Here is a 7,555-nt window from a genome sequence, read left to right as displayed (position 1 = left end):
TATGTTAAATTTTTAAAGGGAAATAACTCCATAGGATGTGATCATATCATTTACTGTTACGGTTTCTTTTGAATAAATTCAAAATTAAGAACATGACCTTGACCTTTGATCTTGATCTCAATTTCCTCAAAATGGACCAAGGACTTCATATCAAAAGACTTTAAGCCTCTATGACTTATGATGTATGAATTTTTTCAACATATCACTTATGTTAAATTTTCAAAGGGAAATAACTCCCATAAGATGTGATCGGATCACTTCGGTTAAACTCAAACCAAAACATTCTTAAGAGTAGACGAAGAATTTGATAACTGCTATAAGAATAACTCGTCGGTTACACAGGGTGAATGGGGAAATCCCCATCATTGTACGACATCATTGGCCAAATATGTTTTATTTCAAATTATATTTTCGAAACTGGCCGTTTTACAATAATCATATATTAGAACATCAATTAACTTTTATAAATAGTTGGCTTTCAAATGTTATGTTCCTGACGAAGTTAACGCCCTCCCAAAAAAAACGCATCAGACGTACTATATTATTAAGTGTTATTTTGATTTTTCGGTATAGGGTCTGTGCCACTGCTGGTGGATTGATAGTCGTCGATAGTTTTATTAGCTGGTAGTCTTTGGTTTGGTACTTACATGATGCATATCTACTTTTCTTAAATTGTTCCTCAATGATTAAAAAAAAACAACATACTAACTTCCTTAGACAAAGTTGACTGAAAATCATTCTGGCTATAGTTTGTATGTCTCGTTGGGTCAAATACATTTTAACATATTCAGTCATTTGTACAGCATCAGCTTTCAATTGTGTTCGGTTTGAGCGTTCCTGATGAAAGTCAATCCAGAAAAGCTCTTTTGGCGTTCAAAATTAATGAAGTGCTATTTTGTTTAGTTGTTCAATTCTCGGCAGACGGAATCTAAATTATTATAAAAGGTTTTGTTTTGAAACTTATTTCAAGGTATACAAAAGTGGTCTTCTCTACTATAAAACGTGTACTGTGAGAAAAACAACATCAAAAAGTAATACTAGCCAATACTAGCCAAACGTTGTAGATATCCAAATCGCACTAAAATTCACCTTTGTTTATACATTTTCACCAGATCTGTGAAAGATTTCTAAATATTCTAGTCTTTTCAGTATTTAACCCATAATAACATACTTTAAACATAACAAACATTCTACATAAATGATGTCATTGTAGTGATTGAAAATTAATGTAGCATTTCACTAAATCTGTAATCAACCTCACGCATCGTGTGCTTATTATTTGTAAAGGGTTTATCACTAGCAAACCATTAGATCGGATCTTTCAATACTAAAAGCTGTTAGGTAATCATTTAAAACGAAACAAATATACTAATTATACGCCTTAACACACAACTATGACAATGAATGTTTCATGCAAACTGATACTTTTAATACAATCTTTGACAGAAAATATACCATGTAGTAATTGTTTAATTTTAACATCGTTTTTTTATTCAAAGAGAAGTAAATCAGTATTTCTTTCGCATAAAACAACAACCAAGTATTGCTGACCTCCCTTTAAATGATTTATAAAATTACTGACATAATTGTCTCTGTAGCTTATTTTCGTTGACATCCCTTATTCGGTCTGCTAAAAGTATGAAAACGCAATGCATCACTTGTATATTTCATGAATGACTTATTGATTTTATATTTACATTCAATGCATATTTTTCTCAGTCCAGGGGTCCAGTTATTCATTTATAAAAAATCGTGTATGATGAAATGTGTTTGCATTATAATATGAACCCCCTTTTTATTTCCAATAACATGAGCATCTTCTAGCTGTAATCACAAGATAAAAAGAGCAATGAAATCATGTGTGAGTCACAACTTGCTTCTTTATTATTTTTACTGTTTTCAGTTTTCTGCATCAACATGTGTTTGCAAGAAAATGTTAAAGAGTTATGATTATCATTTGATGGGACAATTTTGTTTTTAAATTCAATAAATTGTCTTCCTATACATTGTTATAGTTTGTGTATTGCCTTTTACCTTTGACAGTTTCAGACAATGTGTCATCTTGTACAAAGTGTATTACCTGTTACCTTTGACAGTTTCAGACAATTTGTCTTTTTGTAGAAAGTGTATTGTGTGTTACCTATGACAGTTTCAGACAATTTGTCTTCTTGTAACTAGTGTATTGCCTTTTGCGTTTCCTAATTTCATGTTGTATTATGTAATACAGTTTTGAATCTAATATGCAAAACGCTAAAATTGTTGATAAAGAGCAAACACTCATATTAGACGTCTTCTCCAAAATTAGATGACTTAAATTCGATGTCTATATGGTTACCAAAGTGCAAACGCATTGTAGTGTTTTATTGATTGATCAATTGTTGGCGAAATGTTCAGTGGCAAATAATTCATGAATGTTCAGGACGTGAACAAATTAGCAATACATAAACATGATTAAATAAGTTTGGGAAGGTCAGGAAAATTTTACTACCACTGGAACATGAGGATATAGTAAATATATAGGGAACAGACATTTGGCTTTGCAACAGAGTACACACGGACCCTTAAAAAAGTTCCAAGGGCTCTTCACGTGCAGGCAATGTGGTCTTTCTCTACATTAGATATCGTAACGTACGTCTCTGATCTAACTAGACTGGTACATCCCGCACAGCCAAACGGAGGCCTCCATTCGTAAATGGTTTTACTGTAGGCCGGAAGAAGACTTAGAGTGACCATACTTCTATTTCCTAGTCACCCTTGGGGCACATTAAAGTTTTTCATAATATGATTCGTTAACGTTAATAATTATTCTAGCCGACTGTGTTTACAGTGTTTCAATTTCTCAATAAAAATCATCAAAGTACCCAAGGCTTATAATATCTTATGCGCGCTTTGTTTACATAAGAACTATTAGTGGAGCTAAAATCAAACCAATTGAAATGCAAAATAAACAATGCAAATGACTAAACGTGGCTAACAGTGTGGCTGATTTTGTACATATAGTGTCTTTAACGCTTGCTTAGAGTCAGAAGATAACAAGGAAAAGTTCGAAGTAAACCAAAACTCTTTTTTGAGTAACCAGGTAACAGGAATGCAAAAACAATCGCGAAGTGAAAGTCGAATTTTCCAAAGGATTATTACTAAATGTTCCATAAGTATCACTTGTCGTGTTGCGCATGTTAATATACGATAAATGGCGGTCAGTAATATGGCTTCATATCACATTTTGATATCGTATAGTTCGTTTTTGTGTGTGTTGCATTTAAGTGCTTCTGTTGTGTCTTTGTTCTCCTCTTATATTTGATGCGTTTCCCTCAGTTTTAGTTTGTAACCGGGATTTGTTTTTTTTTTAATCGATTTATGAATATCGAACAGCAGTATACTACTGTTGCCTTTATTTGAGATGTTTCTAGGTTAACCGCAGTCATTTTCAAAATATGAATGGTATATGTGTATTCTCTACCCATCAACACGTGTTATAAAATTACAGAATTTCCAAAATATGCTTGTAAATGTTACCCTGCTTTTGTACTTCAAGAGATGCATGCGTATCAAGTGATGGTTTCTTTGTCGATGCACCTTATGTTTCTATTAATGGAGAGTTTTGAACCCTATATCTGTGTATTTGTGCCCGGATAAGAAGGGTTTCAATTGCATACATACGACTGCTTAGAATATGATACCTATCACATATAAACAATCTATCATGCACAACTACATTTAATGTTATTCTTGTTATCTATAATGATAACTTCTCAATGCAACGAGAAATAAAGGAGTGTATTTGTGCTTAATGAAATATGGGATTTTGAGAATTAAAAAAAAATCATATTGATGAAATATGTCTACTTTCCTATATCAGTGAAATAAATCAATGGTTTAAAAGATAAATCATACTGTAACTACATGCTATCATTTGATCAAGAAATATAGTATTTCAAATACAATTTAGTAGTTGGCACGTGAAAGGGGGAGCAACTCTGTATTTCTTTCGAACAAAACATCAAGGAAGTATGTATAATCTCCCTTTGATTATTGATCAGTTGCAAACCTTTCATTGTTCAATACATTTCGTGGATAATACTTTATTCATAGAAAAAACAAAGCAATATATGTATATATATATTTTTGCAGGTTATAATATATTAGATCTCAAAGACTACATTAATTGACAGCTATACAAATCTTTATATCACGCATCTCTTGGAATAAACAGCTTCATAAGTGTATATAGAAGGAGGATTCAATTAATTAATTGATGTTTAATCGATTAATAGATTAAATTCCAGTTGCAAATAGCTTATGCTAGTCAAGACAACTAGATAATAGGAAAGTTAAGAAACGTTGGTTCACCAGGATAAAGGAAGCGGAATTTTAAAGATCCACATTAAATCAATAAGGATGAGGAAATACACGGCAAGGGTGATATGTAAAACAGAAATAGTAATAACACCGTATTATATTCGTTTGCCTGTTCTTTATTATTAGTAAGTCAGGGGTTGTCGAATGTCAATTAATCGAACTTTTGTTATTTGGAGAATATGGTATTGATGGGGGATATTTGATGATTTCTTTTAATTGTTTAGAAAAAATTTTCAACTGGTATTGACATGGGCAATTTAATATCTTAACATGTTGTAAAGTCAGCTACTGGTAAATGCGGGTATGTAGGATTTTGCCAAATGTTTTCACCTGGAAGTTTTGATCGAATGTTCTGCCGTGCGGCGTTCATAGCGCTTTTTCTCATGAGGCACCAGGATAAATATTTCATGCCGTTGGACATGCTTTCGTATGCAGATATTTTTTTTTCATATTGAGTAAATTTGGTGAGTCCCATTGACCATATATGCATAAGCAAGTCAAAAAATAGAATGGGAGTGAAAAGGGCATTTTAACATGAGAGAGGCGAAAGATAACAATGGGACATTCAAACTCATAAGTCGAAAAATAAACTGACAACGCCATGGCAAAAAAAGAAAAAGACCCACAAAACTAACAACAGTACACAAAACACAGCATACAACACTAAAACCTGAGCAACACGAACCCCCTAAAACATTAACCTCAACCATATGTGTCACTCGTCTTGTTGCTCATGTAAGTTCAAACCCGGTGATAAGTCTAATTTGATATATAACCTTCGGAGGAAAGAGGACGAAATTGGGGTTACAACAATTGGAACATAAGGGAATGGGATGATTTCTACTTCATCTCTTAGAACACTTTGTTTAAGAGGGGCTGACAGTAAGGATTGAGAATTTCATGGAAAGTAATTTTTTTAGATTTTCCTAAAAACCTGTCTATATCATGTGTTTGAGTAAAGAAACAACCCTTTGTGTTTGAAAATTAAAAAAAAAAATTATTTTATAAAAAAATACATTATCATTCTTGCCATGAAAATCGCTTGGATTGAATCTGCAAAAATCAAATATATGGTTATTTCAATGCATAATATTACTAAAAAAAGTCAGTGGTGTGTAGACATGAACATTAATTCCTTGTACCATATAAGTTCTTGTACAAGTAACATAAAAAAAAAATCAACAAAAAAATGTTTGGTTACCATGGCAACACCTTAATACCGTATAATACTTGACAAATTGTCATTTTTGGTAGAAATTGGTCTTTTTAAAAACTGTATTGCAGAAAAAATGCAACCACCAACGAAGAAATGAAAATGTCCTAAATATACCTCGAACTATAGGTAATCATATAATAAAATAAAAAAACTGGTACCTGATTTCATTTTTTTACAAAAATTACTTAAAAAACTGAAAAAACGGAAATTTTGCATATTTTGAGATTTATGTGAATTGTCAGTTTTTGGTCTCCTTTTTTACCCACAGTAAAAGAAAAATATCTATAATTGCATTAACAGTTATTAAAACAAATGAAATATATTCAGTATTGTGTAATCGTTTCTAAAGTAGCAGATGCATAGCAACAATTAATGTTCCGTAGCAACGGATCAGAAAGGTTGAAAAATGGGTTTTTTTTGCCATTCATCATCAAATAATCAACATTGAATGAAAACGATTTTGAATATTCTGTTGCAATTCATACTTTCTTTTATAGTAAATAAAACAACAATAAATTATTGCCTTATTCTATTTCTAATAGTTAAAATTATATATATATACCTTTTACTGCATTCACCATGTCCGTTCGTTCGTCTGTCCTTTCGGCCAAGAAATGTTTTCGTCATAGTTTTCTCATAAAATAATGGGCAGAATGACTTCGTATTTGGCCAACACCTAAACATTGATGAGTTTAAATGTGTTGTCACTTGTCTTCTCATGTCTGTCCAATACCTACTTCCTGTTTGCTTATACTTTGAAATTTCAAAATGTACAAAATGTATTATTTACGTTGATATTTATTTTGTCAGTTGTAATAAGGCACCGGGCCAGAATGACTTCATGTTTGGTCAGCACCTTAACAGTAATGAGTTGTAATGTGTAGTCACTTTCTAGTCTGTCCAATGCCTTCTTCCTGCTTGAGAATACTTAGAATTTTACTAGTGGTGGTAGTCTTAGCACGACATCACGTACAACATCTTGTTGATGTGTGGTCCATTTTTGAAAAGCATTTCGAAAGATACTACTAGTACTCGGACTTGCATCTAGGTGGTGTAACCTTACCAAAGAAGCCTTATGATTAATCCTTTATACTTTGATTCTTATCATCAGTTGTGCCTTTACTTTTTAAATTATTATAACCATCCACCCAACCCCTAACTGCAAACACAAGTGACATGATTGAAGGTGTATATTGGTATATTTTTGTCCATCCGTCTGTCATTGATTTTTTAATCACAACTCATCTTACACCACTGCACTGTCTGCACATGTTTGATGAAACTTAACACAATTTTTTTTAAGAACACCATTTATAGTAACAGTGGCCTACACTATAAATCCAACTTCAAATTAAAAAAAAAGAAGAACAGTGCTCTAGGTACTTAATTGCCTCTAAAACCATATGTAGCATATCCATGAATATCATCAAAAACCTAAGTAATGTAAGTAATTACTCAGAAGCAATATTTACAGTGAACAGTTCATTTTTATATATCATAATCCTGCCCTTTGACCTCAAAATCAATTTAGATCTGATTTTACCTTTCTTGTAACCATATACAAAGTCTATGTAAATATCATCAAACTATACATATAGACAGTATATATATATACAATGCTATATATAGACAAACTAAGTTACTTGAAATTCAGAATTTTTTGTGATGTGTTTTTATTATTGCAAAAAATGCTCTAGTGTTGTAATCACAATAATTTAAAGTTGCATTTTGGAATTTTTTATATGAATGAAGTGGGATTTTTGGTCAAGAACAACAATAATAACGCATGCATTAATTTCTGAATTTACAGTATTATCCAGATACAATTTTTCCAGCGAAACATCTCTTGATATAGACATTGTGATTTTACTGTTGACCTGCAGAACTCAAAATCATTATGATTTTCCTAGTCATCTCTCAACTTTAATTTCAATCATTTCAGGGAAACCTTATGACCAATTGGAAATATAAGGATTCTTC

Source organism: Mytilus californianus, unplaced genomic scaffold, assembly GCF_021869535.1.
Source record: "Mytilus californianus isolate M0D057914Y unplaced genomic scaffold, xbMytCali1.0.p SCAF_37, whole genome shotgun sequence".
NCBI classification, from domain to species: domain Eukaryota; kingdom Metazoa; phylum Mollusca; class Bivalvia; order Mytilida; family Mytilidae; genus Mytilus; species Mytilus californianus.
The sequence above is the reverse complement of the archived record's forward strand: the minus strand, read 5'-3'. Positions refer to the sequence as shown.